This window comes from Pinus tabuliformis, chromosome 1_2, assembly GCF_031772625.1.
Source record: "Pinus tabuliformis cultivar Carrire ecotype Pingquan chromosome 1_2, CPIR1, whole genome shotgun sequence".
Taxonomy (NCBI): domain Eukaryota; kingdom Viridiplantae; phylum Streptophyta; class Pinopsida; order Pinales; family Pinaceae; genus Pinus; species Pinus tabuliformis.
The window spans coordinates 119,418,519-119,439,968 of NC_142298.1; positions in this window are offsets into that span (position 1 = coordinate 119,418,519).

Below are 21,450 nucleotides of genomic sequence, written 5' to 3' on the forward strand. Positions count from 1 at the left end.
ATATATATATATATATATATGTATATATATGTATATAGATATATATGTATATATATATATATATATATATACATACATATATATATATACATACATATATATATATATATATATATATATATATATATATATATATATATATGGTTTGAATGAGTATGGAACCCCGAACCCTATTCATTAATTATATTTCATTAAAACACTCAAATAACGTATAGACATACCTCTATGACCTTGGAAAATTTGGTACAAGGAAAATCATGAAGCATTTTAAAAATAAATATTTGACAGAATGGTTTTATGACAAGAAAGTAAAGGAGTTTCATGATTTAAAGCTGGGACATCTTATAATGGACGAATTTGTGACCAAGTTTACATCCTTGTTAAGATATTTCTTGTACATTCGTGAGGAAAAAGCTAAAGTTCAATGCTTTGTTAGTAGTCTATCTATATATATGAAGGAAAACTTAGAATTTGATAACCCCAAGACAATGGATGAGGCAATTTGTAAGTCTCGAATTTGGTATCAACAAATCAGACAAAAGGGGGATAGTGGTAAAGGCTCATCACATAAGAAAGGGTAGAAAAAACTTTCAAAACACTAGAAACATAAATACTACAAGTTTAAAGAATGCAAAAAAAATTCAACCAAATAGATAATTTGGGAAAAATCAACAGAAAATTAAATGGAAAAACAAACCCAAACAAACAGAGGTATCAAGCAAGCTAGATTTTGGTCCATCACAAAAACCACCTTTACAGTGTTGGGGTTGTTGGGAACCTCATTACTATAAAAATTCCCCCCATCATGCAAGACTAGAGCAGACTGCTAATGTTCAGGAAGCTTCTACGGTCAGTGAGGTAGCGATGAGCATACTCATAATCAATATTGCCTTGGAAGATCATCAAGTGGATTACCAACCTACCATGGTAGAGTTGGAAGGTAAGTTATTCAACCAGAGTATGTCTATTTTAGTACATCCAGGAGTAAGTTTAAGTTATGTCAACCCTAAGGTAGTGGAAAAATGTCATTTACAAATTTATAAATTTAAAACCCCTAGATGGTACAATTAGCTACCAAAGCCAAGAGAAAAGTGATTGTTAAGGTACCAGATTGTTCAATTGAAATAAGAAGATGACAAATTAAAGTTAATTTGAATATATTGCCACTAGGATATTATGAAATGTTGATTGGAATGGATTAGTTAGAAGGGCATTGGTACTTAGTGAATTGCAAAGAAAAGTATATTAGCTACCTTGTTTAAGATGGCTCCAGGAAAGAAATCCAGGGGGTCAAGAAGCCAATAAAATTACATTCCATTATTTCCTCTCAGTTAGGTAAATGTGTTAGGAAGTTCTATTCAATATATGTTTTTCAAGTTGGGTATTCTAATACTAAGTATAAGACAACTTCCATAGAAAACATACCAGTAATCCAAGACTTTGCTGATGTGTTTCCTGAGAACATACCTAGACTACCCCTAAAGCGAGACATTGACTTTACAATACAGTTGGTCCCTGGAGCATTCCTAGTGTCAAAATTCCCATAATGTATGAATATACCTGAGCTAACATAGCTCAAGATGTAGTTACAAGAACTTCTCGACAAAGGGTACATCCGCATAAGCGTGTCACCTTGGGGAGATCCAGTATTGTTTGTAAGGAAAAAGGATGGAACTTTGAGACTTTGCATTGATTATAGGTAACTTAAAAAATTAATTGTCAAGAAAAAGTACCCATTGCCTTGAATTGACAGTTTATTTGATCATGTCAAAGGTGCTACTATCTTCTCTAAGATCGATTTGTGATTGGGTTACCATCAAATTAGAGTAAAAGAGGAGGACATTTGTAAGACAACATTTAGAACTCGTTATGGACATTACGAGTTTGTGGTCTTACCATTTGGATTGACCAATGTGCTAGCAACATTCATGAGTTTAATGCATGTTATTTTTCACCCATTCCTAGATAAATTTGTCTTGATATTCATAGATGATATCTTGGTTTATTCTAGAAATCTAGAGGAATATAAAGAACATATGCGTATAGTGTTGCAAGCTTTATGGGAACATCAGTTGTATGTTAAATTTAGCAAGTGCGATTTTTATAAGGACCAAATCTAATACTTGGGACATGTCATTTCAGCTGAAGGTATAATGTTGACCCTGAAAAGATCAGAACCATTATGGAATGGCATGTACCATAAAATGTAGTAGATATATGATCCTTCATGGGTCTGGAAGGGTACTATGGTCATTTTATTGAGGGGTTTTCCTGAATTGCTTACCCGATTACTTCTCTGTAAAAGAAAGGAAGGGATTTCAAGTGGAAAACTGACTGCCAACGAAGTTTTGAGCAGCTGAAGTAGTTATTAACCACTACCACCATGTTAAAAATTGTTGACCCAAACAAGGAATTTGTTTTCTGCACAGAAGCCTATCAAGAAGGGTTAGGGTGAGTGCTAATGCATGATGGAAAAGTGATAGCATACGAGTCCTGGAAGCTGAAGGAACATGAGCAGAGATATTTTTCTTATGAATTGGAATTAACTATTGTAGTCCATGCAATGAAAGTATGGAGACACTATCTATTGGGCAAAAGGTTTTTACTGATGATAGACCATAATAGTCTAATGAGTTATTTTAAGCAGCCTAACTTGAATGCCCATCAAGCAAGATGGAATGCATTTCTTAGTGAATTCAAATTCAATATTAAGCATCTAAAGGGGAAGGAAAACTGTGTAGCAGATGCATTAAGTCAGAGGGTACATTGTGTGTATGAACTTCACTACCACCAAATAGAATTTAAATTCTTGGAACAGATTAAAGAGGTTGCCCAAAAATATCTAGAATATAAGTTTTTGTGGCAACAATCCCATCAGATTAACAACTCTGGAAAATAATTTGAATATAGTATTAATGAGGATCATCTGCTAAATTTTAAGGGGAGAGTATATGTCCCCAACCATATTTTAGTTAGACAACTGATTCTGGATGAATTTCACATAAGTCCTTATGTTTCCCACCTCGGTTATCAAAATTTGTTATCTGCAATAAAAATGATTACTTATGGCCAGGAATGAGAAAATATATTGCAAAGTATTTAGCAAAATGTTTAGAATGTCAGCAAGTTAAATCTGAACACCAACACCTTGTTGGCTTATCTCCTTATGTTTTTACTCAAATTTAATGTGTAGACACTCACTGAATGCGGAATTAAATTATGCATCCAAAAAGTACCCATTATGCTTACTTTTGAGAAGACCCACATTGATAGAAATTGTAGATACGTTAAAAAAAAAACATGTTCAACACTTTTTTAATGTATTTATAACTTTTATCAATTTGAATATTCTCAAAAGAATTCATAATGGGTACTCGTTGGACGTAGAATTTAATTCCGTATCCAATGAGTGTCTACACTTAAAATTTGAGTAAACCTATATGGAGATAAGCCAAAAATACAATTAAAAAAAGTTGTTTTTTTTCTTTTCCCTCCAAAATATTTACATGTACCTCTTTTTAAATTTAAAGGATTTTGATTGGTTTATATTTTGATTGATTCAAACATTCATTAGTGGGTTTAAAGTAGCATATAGAGACCATATTAAGTTTGATGAACGATGGTCATTGGAGGAAGCCATCAGGAAACTAAAGCATTGTTATGAGCAGTCAAAGCGTAAAACTAAGCCTAAGCATGAATTGAAGGGGAATGAGAAAGTTGAAGGGAAGTGGCCATCGAAGCGAAGAATACCTCATGATGTAGGTGAGAAATAAATGGTGTTCCTTACAAGAAGTTTAATGTAGTTGAAAAGGGACATGGGTCACAGCTTGGAGAGAAGCAGAATAGAGGTGATGGTAGAGGACCATTGCAGTGTTGGATATGTGGAAAAGATCATTGCAAGAAGGATTGTCCATTATACTAGGGTGGAAGTCCTCAGATCTATAGTGCTAAGGTGGCGCAGACGGTTGGGGATGTGGGCCATAACATTCCTCATATTTATGCAGTTGTGGACAACAAGTAGGCAAATCACCAGGAATCCATTATTGAGATGGAAGGTAAGCTCTATTGTCAAGTTGTTTCTATTTTGATTGACCCTAGATCTAATTATAGTTATGTTAATCCTGACCTGGTGGATAAGTGTGGCTTGAGAAAATAAGTGCATGTAGAGTCTCGGTTGGTGCAGTTGGCTATAGATACTAAGAAGAGAGTTCATCACTAGGTAAGAGCTTGTGAATTTGAGTTGGATGGTATGCCTACATCAACCCATCTAAATGTGCTTCCATTGGTATCATATAGTATGATTTTGGGTATGGATTGGTTGTACCTCCACAAAACCAAAGTAGATTGTTATGAAAAGGCTATTGAGTGCTTGGATGATAATGGGAAAAAGAGAATCTTGTAGGGAAAGAAGATTATAGCTATGTAAGCCAAGTGCAGTGATAGAAAGTGATTGTGTACTATTTGTAGTCCATATTTCTAGTGACAAGGGTAAGAATGTTGAGGATGTAGAAATATTCAAGAGTTATTCAGTATTATAGCAGTTTCAGGATGTGTTTCCAACAGAGATTTCAGAGTTTTCTCCTCACAGGGAAGTGGAATTTTCTATTGAGTTGGTACCAGGGGAAACACAAGCATTGAAGGCACCTTATAAGATGAGTACTCCAGAGTTAGTGGAATTAAAGTTGCAGTTGAAGGAAATGATTGACAAGGGGTACATTAGGCCAAGTGTATTTCCTTGGGGTGCACCAGTATTGTTTGTGAAGAAGAAGGATGGTTCTCTCAGGTTATGTATTAACTACATGTAGTTGAACAAGGTAACCATCAAGAACAAGTATCCATTACCAAGGATTGATGATTTGTTTGACTAGTTGAAGGAAGAAGCAGTGTTATCAAAGATTGATTTGAGATCACGATACCATCAAGTATGCATTAAAGAAGAGAACATCTACAAGACTTCTTTTCGTAACAGGTATGGGCATTATGAGTTTATTTTAATTCATTTTGGTTTGACTAATGCTCTAGCTAATTTTATGTGCTTGATGAGTAGTGTGTTGCATCTTTATCTGGACAATTTTGTTATTGTATTCATTGATGATATATTGATATATTCTAAGAATGAGGAAGAGAATGTTGAAAATTTAGAAGAAGTATTGAGATTGCTAAGAGAGAATCAGTTGTATGCCAAGATTAGAAAATGAAGTTTCTTTCAGACAAAGGTACATGACTTGGGGCATGTGGTTTCCAAGGAAGGCATAGTAGTAGATCCAGAAAATATAAGAGCTATCATGGAATGGGAAACTCCTAGAAATGTGGATGAGGTCAGATCATTCATGGGATTAGTGGGTTATTATAGGAGGTTCATCAAGAACTTCTCATGGATCGCATATCCTATTACATCCTTGCAGAGGAAAGGAAATAAATTTGAATGGACAAAAGAATGTGTAGCAAGTTTTGAGAAGTTGAAGCAGTTGTTGACAAATGCTCTATTGTTAAAGATTGTAGATCCATATAAATAATTTGTTGTGTGAACAGATTCTTGCAAGAGAGGACTTGGTGGAGTCCTTATGCAGGAGGGATAGGTGATATGTTACGAATCAAGGAAACTGAATGAGCATGAGCATAACTATGTGACACATGATCTTGAGTTGGAAACAAGCATCCATGCATTGAAGATGTGGAGACAATATCTTCTTGGAAAGAAGTTCATCTTGATGAGTGATCACATTGGATTGAGATACTTGTTTGACCAACTGAGTCTGAATGCCATGAAAATTAGATGGTTGGCCATGATCAGTGAGTTTGACTTCAAGATTAGGTACATTAAAGGGAAGGAAAACAGGGTTGCAGATGCTCTTAGCAGAAAAGTGTAGGTGAATCATATAATAGCTATGAGTTCTTATGGGACAAATTTATAGGATTAGATCTTATAGGCAAGACAATAGGATGACAGGTAGAGGGAGCTTAGGCACAGGTTACAACAACAGGGTACAGGTGAACAAGATGTGGACTATCATCTCACAACAGATGGTTTGATCAGATTTAGGGACATGATCTATGTGTCGAACAACAGTGAGCACAAGAAGCTTATCTTTAGGGAGTTTCATGTCAATCCATATTAAGGTCACCTGAGATATCAGAAGAAATTGACAATGGTGAAAAAAATCTACTATTGGGCGAATTTAAAGAATGAAGTGGAACAATTTGTGGCTAGATGCTTAGATTTTCAACAGGTAAAAGCAGAGTGTAAGCATCTAGGTGGATTACTACAACCGATTCTAATTCCAGAGTGGAAATGGGAGGTCATTTCCATGGATTTCATTACAGGTTTTTCGAGGACATCTAGACAACATGATTATATTATGGTTGTGGTTGACAGGTTGAGTAAGGTAGCTCACTTCATTCGAGTGAAAACTACTTATTCAGCTAGTGATGTAGCAATGGTCTTCATCAAGGAGATAGTAAGGTTTCATGGTGTTCTGAAGAAGATTATGTAGGACATAGATGCTAAGTTCACTTCCAAGTTTTCAAAGGAGTTATTTGTAGGTTTGGATAAAAAATTGGCCTTCAGTGTAACCTATCATCCATAGAAAAATTGATAGATAGAAAGGGTCAACAGGATCCTGGAGGATATGCATCAAAAACAGAAGTGGGAGGAGTATCTTGCACTGGTTGATTTTTCTTACAAAAATAGATATCAGGAGTTACTGAGGATGATTATATTTAAGGAACTCTATGGCCAAAGTTATAATTCTCCCATTAGCTAGAGTGATCTAGTGAATAGGGTACTTATTGGACTAGACATGTAGGCAGAAATGGAATAGGAAATGTAGGTTATCAAGCAGAACCTAAAGGAAACATAGGAGAGGAAAAAGATTCATGCAAACGAGCACATGGAATTTAATGAGTTTCAGGTTGGAGAGCATGTGTACTTGCACATCAAGCCCAGTAAGAGCTCCTTGAGGACTGGATCATGTGCCAATTTCGTACATCGTTATTCCAGGCCTTTTGAGATCCTTGAGAGGATTGGACCAATGGCCTAAAGACTAGAACTGCCTCCTTCATTGTTTGTTGCTTGAGGCAAAGCAGTTTTGGTATATGTACATATTTATGTATGGTTGATATTACCACAATGAGTTGTGTTATAAAGCTCCAATAAGTGGTATGGTTTTCATGTTGTCATGTTTGTCATGATGGTTTTTACTTTTGAACAAGTTGTTCATTGTAAATACTGCAACAAGATGGGTTATAAAGCTCCATGGGTAGTATGTTTTGGTTTTTCAATGTTTTTTCTAGTTGTAGGTGTCATTGAACACCGAGGACAATGTTCCCATAAGGGTAAGGATCTGTGATAGCCCCAGGTTAAAATTTCATGTAATAAAGTTAATAAAGGAAAAATAAGACCAAGGTCATGGGACACGTATTCCAAGCTGAATGTTGGGAAAAGTATCATAATGGGCATCACTTTTTGTTATTATGGCTAAGGGGAAACTGGTAAAGGCATTGAAAAGGAAAAAAATGCATTATTGGTATTTTATTTATGAAAATAAAGGAAAATAGGAGAAAAGGAAGGTGAAAGGTCATAGGTTGTCTGTGAGGAGGAAATTGAAGGAAAATAGAGGAAAAATTAAGAAATTAGAAGCATCAATAATAAAAAGGCATAATAGGATCAGTTCACAGACTTTTCGTCAGCCTTTTGTTAGTTGAGTTTTAGAATTGGTTCCAGAGAGGAGAAGAGCACCAATAGGAGATGGAAAGTAAGCAAGCAAAGGAAGGATAAGGAAAGCAAAGATCAAGCAAGGAAAGGTTGGATCAAGCGGCTTTAGTGGGAATACTTGTAGGTAACAGGTTGCATGTATGATTTCCTAGCTAGTTTTGACATGCATGGTATATGCATGTGTGTATTTGGTTTATTTGCTATCATTGGAATGGGTTTTTCCAGGTTTCAACAATGGTTTTAGCCTTTCCTTTCCATTTCCGGATAGCCATGGTGTGATGGGATTCATTCCTGGTTGAGATTTGGATTGTCGGAAGATTTTGGATCTGGGTGAGGTGGTCTCAAGAAAATCCTAAGGGTTGAGGGTGGAGATGGTTAATTTTATCCAAGAAGCCCTCAATAATTGGGTGGAGATAGGAAAATTCATCAAGGGATGGGGAAGGAATTCTAAGGCAGCCAAACTTGGTTTGGTTTTATGATATCAAGACCGGTTTAGGTGGGATCACGGTAGTGTGAGGGTGGAGGTAGTTTAACCTCTGGATTCCCTTGGTTGTTTATGGATTGGTTTATCCAATGAGATCCCATATTCATGCTTGGAATATGGTTTTGAGCATTAGAGAAGGTATGTAATTGCCACATATTTCGTTATCTTTTCCTGTAATTCATAACTTCTTTACATTATGAAATGGGCATATGATGAAGGGTATTGATAAACTTTAGGAGATTTGTGAGTAACATAAAATGACTAATTATTACCTTTCCTATGCAGAAAATGAAGGAAATCGCAGATCGCCATTCCAAGGGAAAAGACAAGACAAAATCAACTGATGTCCCTTTGATAGGGAACCGCGTCCAAATGAGGCAATCCAGATCGGAGCGCATAAGCCAAGAAAGGGAAGAGGAGATACCAAATCGGCATAAGAGAAAGAAGAGATAACTGAGGAATAACGAAATGACGAATCCCTCAGGATCCTTCGATCCTGAGGGATCGCTACCTTAAAGAATATCTGTATCTTTGGTATTTCCACCTGGCTGCTATAAAAAGGGATAGTGTTGCTAGCCCAAGGAGCTATTATGGTTGTTTTATAGAATTCACTGTTGTAACTTAAACTTTGATCATCGACTCTCTTTAAAGAGTGATTATTGTAACTCTGTTTCATGATTAATACATAAACTCTGTTGCTGTTCTGTCTTTGATTCTGGAGTAATCACGGTAGTACGTCCCTAGAGGCTAAGGGCCCAGCCCTAGTGGATCACTTGCTTATTGTACAATTAATTTCCAATTTCAAGTCGTGTGTGGTTTAATTTCTTTTATTTGCTTTGTTCAGTAATATGCTATTCCTTATCATTTCACGTATTGGCTTTGTTATATTTCATTCATATTTGAATAGTAAGGTTATCCTTTGCAACTGGAATGTTATGATGTTCATTCTGAATCTAAATCGCATTGTCGTGTCTTAAGAGATTAATATTATTGCATAACATTGTTGTTCCTTCACAGATTACCATTACTGTTCGTTTACAGAGTAACAGTGCTGTGTATTTATAGATCGGTACTATTGTCTATTTATCTACGATTTACCTCTAAGAGTGATTGTTGTTCATTGGGATTGTTGTTCCATGGTAATCGCAATTGTTGTTTCCTCATAACCGTAATTAATATTCGCTATGCCGAAACTCTTATTACTGCTTCTCTTAGTATAGATGCGCTGTGTGTAACATTCAATTTAGCTTGCTGTGCATTTACATTTGATTCAGGTTGTTGTTCAATATTTTTTCAACTTACCTTAGTTTGCTATTTCATTTTCTGTTTGCAGTTCAAATGATTTATGAGGTGAAGATTGTTGCTTAATTCCTTTAGATTACAATTGCCGCTTAGCCCATTTTTATAGGTTAAATCTTTGTTGTTCAATATTTTTAAAATATATTGGTTGTTGTTCCCTTTCCTGTTAATTTCTTTGGTGTGAATAGAACGATCTGAAACTGTAGTGAACATTGACTATTGTTGTCCAGTTCCTAGATTGACAATCTTCTCCTTGATTTCTTTTCAATTGCATCAGTTTACAAAGGGAAGAGTTATCATTACTGCACCCTTGACTGATGAAGCATTGTAGTTCCTTAAATGAATGATTTAGTTACAAAGCATTTCAAGTTCTTGTCATTACATTTAGAGTTTTTTTCCAGCATTTATTTACTTTTGCAAGAGCACTATACTACTAGCATTACTCTTGACAAGTGACTGCCTCAAACTGAGTACACTCTTTGAGATAACAAATCGTACCTGGATTGATAATTAATGTAGGGTAAATAGAGGTGAAAAAGACCCTTTTTAGTGCTCGACATTTTGGCGCCATTACCGGGGAAGAGTGTAGCCATTTGTTTCTTTCCAGAGTAGTGTAAGTACTTGATAGGAGAGAATTGGGTTTTAAAAACGGAACGTAAGAACCTGTGTACAATGCATGTAACAGCCCTGCTCCCCTACCCACTTTCTTGCAGATTTGTTGTTGTTTGGGGTAGAAATCAACATTTGATTTGTGTGCATGACTAAGTAGAAAAAGCTTGAAATGAATCCTAAACCACTACCCAAGCCTGATAAAGCTAAGGGGCCGGTGACCCTTGGTCGATTGAGCTTTATAGATGAAATCCTTAAAAAAGCAGAATCTCAGCCTTCAGTAGGACCTAGAAAAGTTACTTCTAGACAACTTACTAGTTCCCTTCAGGCCATAGGATCATCATCTGTAGCCTTTGCTGAGGTGCACAGCCAAACTGAGGAGCAATATTTTCAAGAAATTGATAATTATAGCCCAAAATCATTGCAAGAAGGGAACCTTAGTAATCTCTACGAGGGGAGAGGAGAAACAGGGGAAACTCAAGAACAAAGATCTCCTCTTGGAATAATTCAGCCATTAAGCAGCCCAGATAAGGGAAGTGTTACAAAAATCACCTAGAATGAAGTCGAAGAACCTCAAGAGTTAAAATCCCCCCAAACATTAGGAACTCTCATCATCCCAGACAAAGGAAGTGCTATTAAGGCCATTCCTATTAAGGCCATCCCTGCTCCATCTAACCAACCTAAGAATACCCTCCTACAAATCCTAGAATGTTATTGGCACATATTTGACCAAATGGCTTAGAACCAGCCAACCACCCAAACCTCCACACTGCAATATCCCATTGTAGATACTGTAGTCAATGCACCTATGAAGGTAATTCCTCTCTAGCATATCCCTACATTTCATGGCCTAACATCGGAAGACCCAGATGCATTTTTGTTCAAATTCAATGTGTTGTGTAGGGGATATGACTATACCACTGATCCCAAAAGCTAAAACTATTACCCTCTACATTAAAAGGAGCTGCTTTACGATGGTTTATGGGGATGGGTGGAGGTGTTATAAATAACTGGGATCAGATGAAAGATTATTTCCTGAAGAAATATCAAGATTATTGTAGATACAGAGAGTTAAAAGATGAAATATTTCAAATGGTAGCTAGACCTAATGAAACACTATAAGAATATGTTGAACGTTTTCAATATAATCTTCAAATATCTCCTTATGCATCATTACCCTTACCTGACAATGTATTAAAAACAACATTAATTAAAGGTATGAAGGAACAATGGATTGAAACACTAAATATTATATGAAAAGGAGACATCTATCAAGAATATTTTTCTAACATCATTGATTTATGTTTCAGGAGCTCACGAGGCAGCACAAGGCTAAAACCAGTGGAACGTGATAGGTTTACAAGGGATAACAAGATCTCTGGAGAAGGAGTAACTCGCGTGGAAATTGGAAATTTATTAGAAAATTTCAAAATTGATATATTGGGGACTCTGACAACGCAGCTCGATATTATGCAAGCGAAACAGAAACAAGCAGAGGAAGAGCAAAATCTGGCAATATTCTGTCCCATATGCAGAAAGAAACACAGCCACAAAGAGTGCCCATTAGATGCGGTTCAAGTTTGCGCTATTTGTACAAAAGACCACTCTACAGAGAGCTGCCCCTCATTTCCTGGTTTGAAAGTAGTATATAAAGAAGTGGAAGAAGAACCAGAACTGGTGTACCTACTTAATCAGCGCCAACAATGGCGGCCATGACAATCAGGTGTGTTCCCTGAACCAGCTTCTTCTTTCCAGCCTCCACAATATCATGCTCAACAATATAATACAGTGTGTCAAAATCAACCTCCCTTATCAAATTGGTCACAACAACCATTTCCTTCATCATCACCATGGCTGAACCAAGCAAGCCAATCTAATTGGCCAAATTTTCCCTACGCTCCACCATATTGGAAAAACAATGTGTATCGAGCATAATGGTCTCTTCCCACTTCGCAGAGTCAAGCCTGACAGAAAAACTGGCAAAGACCAATGAATCAGACAGTAGGAACTATTTCACTCCCTCAAACTACACTACTAGCACTACAACAAAACCCCCAGTCCAACTTAACACTGCAACTCCCAGCCCAACCCAACCTGAACCCAAATAATAGATCGGTGCAATCTGTTCAAATAATTGAAACCCCAGAGCTAGAAACCGATATAAGGGAGTGCAACGACCTTCAATTAAGGTCTGGGCGCATCATAGAGACCAAGGGAGATAAAAAGGTTCAAGTTGAAAATTAATTACCCGTAGAACAACCATTACAAGAAGAAGATGTGGTCAAAAAATAGACTCATGACCAAACAACCACATCTTCTCCCCCATTCCCAGAATGATTAATTATACCACATCCTATAGAACATCCTGACTTTGATATTCTGGGAGAACTTAAGAATTTGTACATAAAAATCCCACTCCTCCAAGCTATCCAAGATATCCCAATATATGAAAAGACCATCAAAGAGCTATGTATAAAAAAACCAAGGAGGAGAATAACAAATAACCCAATAGTCCAAGTAGTTGGCACCTTATCTGACCTGTTATCAGGAAGAGAAGCACCCATCAAATATGAAGACCCAGGAAATCCAATAGTGATAGTGAAAATCAATGGACAAACCTTTTCAAATTCCTTAGTTGATTTAGGGGCTACAATTAATATCTTAACAACCACCACTTCTCAAAAACTGGGCATTACATCAGTAGAACCAAATTCGACTTTATTAGAACTGGCTAACCGATCAGTGGTTAGGCCAGAAGGCACACTACATGATGTCATGGTATCCGTTGATTCCTGGGAATATATTGCCAACTTTCTGATAATAAACCCCAAAAACCAACTTGATGGACATCTGTTAATTTTAGGCAGACCTTGGCTTGCAACCGCTAATGCTTACATTGGCTGTCGACAAGGCAGTATGACCATAACTAGAGGGAGTAACATCAAGAATCTAGCTCTATACCCTCCATCCCAGCCAAGTGTAATAATAATAAAAACTAACAAACATCCTGTATCATACCTTACCGAAAATATTAGATCCCCATTAACCATAGAAGATGCCCTCGATTTCAAAGATCAAACAGAGGATTATTTTATTAACAACTTCATTAACCAAGTTGAATCTAGATCCCACGTACAATGTCACATGATAGAAGCATCATTTGACAATGAACTAGAAGAAGATCCTGTCAAGGACACTCATTATCAGATAATACCTACTACCTCTATTTCAAATAGCAAAACTATAGAAATTGAGCCAGGAAAAACTTTGAACATCAATAATAACCTGACTCCTGAACAAGAAGAGAAGCTGATCCAACTACTAAGAAAATACAAGGAAGCATTTGCATGGGATTATTCGGACATGAAGGAAATCGATCCCCAACTATGTACACACCACATTTATACAAAAAAAGATGCGAGACCTGTTTGCCAACCCCAAAGAAGACTTAACCCTCATCTAAAAGACATTGTGAAAGATGAACTACAAAACTTTTAGATGTAAACTTTATTTATCCAATCTCCGATAGAAAATGGGTCTCTCCACTTGTAGTGCTGCCAAAGAAGAATGGAAAGTGGAGGATTTGTGTAGATTATAGAGAATTAAATAAAGTGACCCAGAAAGACCACTTTCCCCTTCCATTCATTGACTAGGTATTAGATACACTAGCAGGAAATAAATTATTTTCTTTCTTGGATGGCTTCAGTGGATACAATCAGATTCAGATTGCCCCTGAAGACCAGGGCAAAACTACTTTTACCTATCCTTGGGGAACGTTTGCCTACAGAGTTTTACCCTTTGGCCTATGCAATGCTCCTGCCACATTTCAATGGGCTATCCTAATCATCTTTTCAAATTTAATAAATGAAGGGCTCGAAGTATACAGGGACGATTTCACACCATACAGAGATGATTTCGACCCAACACTAGACACATTGGAAAAGGTGCTGCAACGATGTATCGCCACTAGGCTCTGCTTGAGCCATGAAAAATGTTATATGATGATGAATGAAGGACTCATCCTAGGTCATTATATCTCAACAACTGGAATACAGGTAGATCTAGCCAAAATTCAAATAATTTTGTTAATACCTACTCCTACCACACAGACAGAGGTACGCAATTTTCTTGGATTTTTTGGTTATTATAGGAGATTTATAGAACATTTTTCTCAAATAGCTACACCTCTATATGCACTAATAAGGAATGTTGATTTTGTTTGGATAGATAAATGTGATCGTGCTTTTGAGGATCTGAAAAAGCTTGTGTCAACAACCCCAATGCTTAGAGGTCCAAATTGGGACCTACCATTTCAAATTTCATCAGATGCTTCAGACACAACTATTGGAGCAGTCCTTGGGCAGGAAGAAGACAAAAAACCATATGCAATTTATTATATTAGCAAGAATTTTTCTCTTGCTGAGTTAAACTATACTATTACTGGAAAATAATTTTTAGCTGTAATACATGCTGTAAATAAATTTAGGCATTATATCACTAGATATCATATTGTTTTATATACAGATCACTCTGACATAAAATATTTAGCAAATAAACCAATTACAAATGGTAGAGTAACAAGATGGTTGATTTTATTGCAGTAATTCGACATCACAATAAAATATCGACGTAGAAAAGAAAATCTTGTAGTTGATTTTCTCTAATGAATGCCGAAGCCAGTGGGCGTAGTAGCATTTGAAGATCAATTTCCAAATGAACATTTATTCACCGTTACGATCAAAACACCTTGGTATGATGATTTTGTGAATTATTTAGCAGTAGGAAAATTACCAAAACATCTGACCCCCATTGAACGAAAATAGATTGTGCACTGTAGTACCCAATTTTCTTAGATTGGGGTCTACCTATTCCATACAGGGGCGGATATGCACATAAGAAGATGTGTCCGTGAAGATGAAATTTTGACATTCTAAAAGCCTATCACGATGGACCGTGTGGCGGACATTTCGCAGATCGAAGTACTCGTCACAAAGTTATGCAAACAGGGTATTACTGGCCCACAATCTTCAAAGATGCAAAGAAATTTGTTCAAGCTTGTGACAGTTGCCAAAGAGCAGGACATCCTGGACAGTTTGACGAAATGCCTTTGAACCCATAGCTAGTCATTCGACCATTCGAGCATTGGGTGCTTGATTATGTTGGTCCAATCAACCCATAATCAAACTAGAAAACAAATATTTTGGTAGCAACAGAATATGTGACCAACTGGGTTGAAGCAGAGGGACTTCCAAGAGCTACAGAGGATTCCGTCATTCATTTCCTGTTCTAGATATTTGTGCAATATGGCCTCCTAAGAGACATAATCATGGACGGGGGACCACAATTTGCTAGTAATAAAATTGCTGCAACATTAGAAAACTATCATATTCAACATAAAATTACCACTCCATACCACCCAAAGGCAAATGGCCATGTAGAGAGCACGAATAAAGTAATAGAAGCAATATTAACAAAAACCATTGCATCGCACATACACGATTGGCTACAAGATTGCTGGAAGCCTTGTGGGCATACATAACAACATGGAGAAATACTATTGGTTATTCACCATATCAGCTAGTATTTGGAAAGGAACCCATCTTTCCAATAGAATTCGAAATACAAACTTTGAGAACAACACAAGAAGTCGGTCTAGATTTAAATGAGGCCCAGATTAATAGATTACAGCAAATCAATGAGCTGGATGAAATCGGGCTCTCTGCTCTTCAACATACTGCATTAATCCAACAACAGAGAGAAAAATGGTACGACACCCTCATAAAAAAGAAAGTCTTCTGCAAAGGAGATTGGGCACTCCTATACGATTCCAAGTTTCAGGAATTTCCAGGGAAACTTCAGATTCGCTGGCTGGGACCATATGAAATCCAGAAGGTGCATGATAATGGCACCATTACTTTAACCACCATTGACGGATCTGGACATACCTTTAAAGCAAATGGCCACCGAGTTTGACTGTACTGCAAACAGCTTACTCGGGAATCCTTCTACCAGCAACTTTGGGAAGACTCCGACATGCAGATTTTGGCTGAGGAATAGAACTCTCGCTTGCCTTTGGTTCACTAAGTAATATGATTGCTTTTAAATTTTGTATATAATTCTTTTTGTTTTAATTTTTTTTACAAATTTCTGCATTTATGCAACTTTTGCATTCTGCTATTCCTTTTCGAAGGAACAACATTTTCACCGCTTTGTTATTCCTTTTCGAAGGAACAACATTGTTGCATTTCATTGTTCTTTCGGAAGGAACATCATTTTCACCATCCTGCTATTCCTTTTTGAAGGAACAACGCTTTTTCATTTTGTTGTTCCTTTCGGAAGGAGCAACATTTTCACCGCTCTGCTGTTCCTTTTCAAAGGAACAGTGCTTTTGCATTTTGATGTTCCTTTCGGAAGGAACAACATTTCCACCATTTTGTTGTTCCTTTTCAAAGGAACAACACTTTTGCATTCTATTGTTCCTTTCCAAAGGAATAGCATTTCCACTATTTTGTTGTTCCTTTTCGAAGGAATAACACTTTTGCATTTTGCTATTCCTTTCTGAAGGAACAACATTTTTTCCGTTTGCTATTCCTTTCCAAAGGAACAAAACTTTTTCATATTGCTGTTCCTTTCTGAAGGAACAACATTTTCACCGTTTGCTGTTTCTTTCCAAAGGAACAACACTTTTGCATTCTACTATTCCTTTCCGAAGGAACAACACTTTCGTTTTGTGCTTTTTTGTTGTTCCTTTCTGAAGGAACAACACTTTCGTTCTTTGTTGTTCCTTTCCGAAGGGACAACACTTTCGATTTTTCGTTGTTCCTTTCCGAAGGAACAACACTTTTGTTTTTCGCTGTTCCTTTCCGAAGGAACATCACTTTCGTTTTTGCTGTTCTTTTCTGAAGGAACAACATTTTCGCATTTTTTTTTTGCGCTTGCTTTATTTGCTATTCCGATTAAGGAAAAATTGTTGTTCCTCTCAAGGAACAATATTTTCGAGCATGTTTTTTTTCCTTTTTGCTTGCGGTTTTTGTGTGCAAATATTCTTTTTCTATCCCTCTAAAGAAACAACAGTTGTTCCATCTTGAGAACAGCATGTTGGGTGCATTTTTCTTCTTTTTTGTGTATATTTGTTTTACCATTTAGAGGATTTTTTTGTGAGTAATGGTCATTTAAGGCACAACTATACATTTATGCGAGAATACAAAAACTAGAGGATACTGAAATCAGCAAATCACATAAAAATCATCATCTTTAGAAGAAATTGCTTTGAATTGATAAAAGAAAAGAGGAAAGAACACAACTATTTATCACCTTGTTATCAATATTTTACCAACACCAATATGATTGATTATTTTTATCATGATGGTTCTTTCTAAATCCCCATAATTCTCTTTGATCATTATTATTGAATAAGAATAAGGGCATATTTTTCTCTATTGAGATGTTCAGACTTCTTCCACCATCCCTACTCTTAAGGAGTGTTGAACCACCCTCTATATATAAATAGGAAAAGTGTTATATAAAAGAAAAGAGAAAAAGAAAAATGTTTATCTATATGATTGCTAACATGATTTGTCAGATGAAGGATAGGGGGTCTCATCAAGAGCCAACCTACCATGATCATAAGGAAGAAAGTGAAGTGACATTCCCACTATGGCCACCACACCAGGGATATGATCCAAGAAGCACATCAAAAAAATAAAAAGTCCTTGGAACAGGAGGTCTCATCATGAGCCCGGCTGCCCACCTTTCACTCCTTCCTGGTGAATGGCATTGTGATTTAGCTGGTTACCAAGCCAGCACAATGGCTTCCATTCTGACATTGCAACAACACTTTCCTAGGCATACACAAAGGATTATGGTTCCAAGGGTGAAATAAATAACTCTGTCAAGGCTATGAACACCTGTGGGCAACAGAGATCTGTTGATGGTATTGGAGTCATATCTCCTATACACCAATAGTAACTATAAAACCATTCTTCTTATATCATTATTCAAATGAGATTATGTATATAACCCTTTCGAACCTTTGATACACGAAAATCATTTACAAATCAATCATGACGGTAAAAGTCGATAATGACCGCATATGAACTTTTATTCACGTTAGTTGTCCTATCCTCCATTTCTCGCATCATATCATGGCATTTCCATATTTATTAGCGATTCTATCATACGCCTCGATTTTTGTAATCCTCTCATTTTTGTAAACATGGCATATTTCTATATGTTGTTCCTTTATTACTATACACCATTGCAGTTCATCACGTTGCTCCTTTATTTGACGGCTGAGGATAGCCTATCACATTACAAGCGGGCGCGGGTGATCTCCATAATTCATTGGCATACGTGTCAGCTCATCATTCAGAAGAATTATGACTCGAGAATAGCAAGCTTAACGGTATTTTGTTTCCCAATATGCATGGCTTGTTGTTCCGATGCCATTTCCGTGTTTTGCTCTGCAAAAATTAGCAGTAAGTTAGAAATTTGAACAACGTGTTGTTCCATTACCTTCTCTGTGCTTTCTTAACAGTGAGCTAAAAATTTGAACAGCCTGTTGTTCCATTGTCGTCTCTGTGTCTCTACAGTGTGCTAAGCATGAATAAGATGGGAGGAAGATCAATTCGCAGTGAGATACAGGTGTTGACAGTCTCCGATGCTGCACGAGAAATCCTAGCAACGGCAGGATGGATAGTTTACCTTAACTGTCTACAGCAATCCAGCGAGACAGTGGCAATTGAGTTTCTGCAGAACTTGCAAGAAAATCATTGTTGGCATTATGAGACAAGTGTTGTCCTTGATGGCAACTCACATAGATGGTAGATCATAGTGTAGCAGATCAGTAGCAAAGAATTGATGATCAGACTACAAAGAATGAAGAAAGAAGAGTATATACGCAGGTTCACTATATACCAAGTAGGGTATACACGCAGGTTCACTATATACCAAGTCGCGTATACGCAGGTTCGCTATATACCAAGTAGGATATACACGCAGTTTCATGCATGGAAAAGCGTGTACATGTCGGAAAGCTTACTTTTGGTCCATGGTAGTTAGTCCTCGGTATTTGAACCTATGGTTTTGGACCATGGTATCTCGACAAGTGTGTTGATCCCAAGTATTGGGCTCTTGGTATTGATTTATTATGGTTTTGGACCATGGTATTGAGCAAGGCCTAAGACTATAAAAGGAGAATAAGATCATTAGGCAAGAGTATTCAGAAAGTCTTGAATATCTGATGAAGTATGAGATCCAGTATGCAGGTTATGGGTTGATGATGCATTGCTTGATCTGAGCTAAGGAGGGATCTCACTGGTTGATGGAGAACAAGATCTAAGGAGAGATCGGGATCAAATGGTTTGAAATAAACTATCTTTATATGGTTGATTATGCTTATTCTAGATCTGCATACTGACGCATGTAATATAAATGTTATGAGTATGACTGATGTCTGATACAGCTGAAAAGTTATAAGGAAATATTTTTAGATTTGTACGCGGGTTGGCCTTGGAAAAAGTGTGTATGTACGCGGGTTTGATTCATCATAGTAGCGTATACCATTTGAGCTATGATGTCTGAAGTTACAGGTGGTTGTGACTGTTGATGAGTTCTGATCACTGTTTAATGGTGTCAGTGTTCTGCATATCTTGGTTGGATGATTGTGTATTGATGGATGAGAACTAATATGGATCAAGATCATAATGACTCATATTTATGTTATCCGATGGACTAGATCTGGGTGCTAACACATATATTATCCTTGTAAATGTAATGATCTGGTTATGTCTGAAGTCAGGAAGTGCAGAGAAGTTATGAATAAGTAATTAATGACATATACGCTGGTTCACCTTGATGAAGCTGCCTATACATGCAGATTCAACAATTCCAAGTAGCGTATGCACTCTGATGCATGTTTTTGATGATACAGTTGGTTCTGATTGATTTTGCAGTGTTCTGTGACTGTGTTGATTGAGAGGGTTTCAGTGTTTCAGTGATTCAGAGATTGATGATGCTAGTAGTGATTGTTTTGAGCTTCAATGATAGTTATGGGTCCAATATGAAAATTTGATGAAACATGGCCTTCAGATTATAGTGTTGTGCTTCAAGAGTATCCAATCTGAAAATGTATGAAATGTGGTACCCGGAGGAGAGAAGATTGTAGGCAGGTGCCTACGTACTAGTATCTTAGCTAGTACAAGAGAAAAGGGGGTTGGAGCTCCCTTCCAGGAGAGTTTGGAGAACGAGAGAAGGTTGTAGCCTGCGTGCTGGTAAAGGACTGCACCAGTACATTGTAAAAGAAGTTTCTTAATAAAGGAAGATAGAAACGAATTGCAGCAAGTGGTTTTCACCCACATTGGGTTTCCACCTTATATCATGGTGTTCATGTGTGCTTCTTGTTCTGTTTTACTGCTCCTGCTTACTATGGTTAATGAAGTTCTGATGCACTAACTAAAGATCAACACTTAATGGATTAACTGAATCATAAGTATTTTGGATATACGCTAGTTGCTTTAGACACAGTTGCGTATACACGCGGGTTCCCTTGAATGAAGTAGCGTATATGTATCTAAGTATGGAAATGAAAAAGTTTTATTGATCTGATAATACTAATTCACCCCCCCCTCTCAGTATTATTTCCAACAATTGGTATCAGAGCAGGTCCTTTGGTAGAAGCTTGATCGCTTGAAGGAGATCCGTGCAACTATGGGAAAGAAGCTTAAGAAGAAAGCACCTAAGAAGAAGAAGACATCTCAGAAGAACTATGACAGTGGGAGAATTGATTGGGGATTAGGTATAAGAAGCTCTTCAGATTCACAATCAGATTCAGAATCATTTCAGAATGAATATGAACTATCAGGTATGAATTTGCTATCCTTTGATGTTCCAGCTATCTATCCATTTGGAAAAGATGAAAGTGATAGTGAAGCAACTGAATTTGGTTTTATGGGTGAGCAAGAAAAATATCAAATAGAGGCAGTATTTAGAAGGCTTATAGACAAAATTAAAGATCAACAAGATCTATTGAACAAAAGGGAATGTGCTTTCAAAGAAGAAGTTACCAAACTAAAAGCTCAATCAGAGGAAGGAAACCAGGTAAGGAAGTTACTCAAGGACAAGGAAAATAAATGTCAAAAGTTGCAGGGTGAAGTGACATCATTAAGAGATGAAGTCAATGAAAGAAGCACAACCATCAAGAAACTCAGAGATAGATCCAGTTACTATGAAAGTATTGAAGCCACGATCCGCTCGCTAAAGGAAGATCTTGAAGAATCAAAGAAGCAGAATAAAGATCTTCTCCAAGCTATTGAAAAACAGGTAAATGAAGATATCAGCTTAAAAT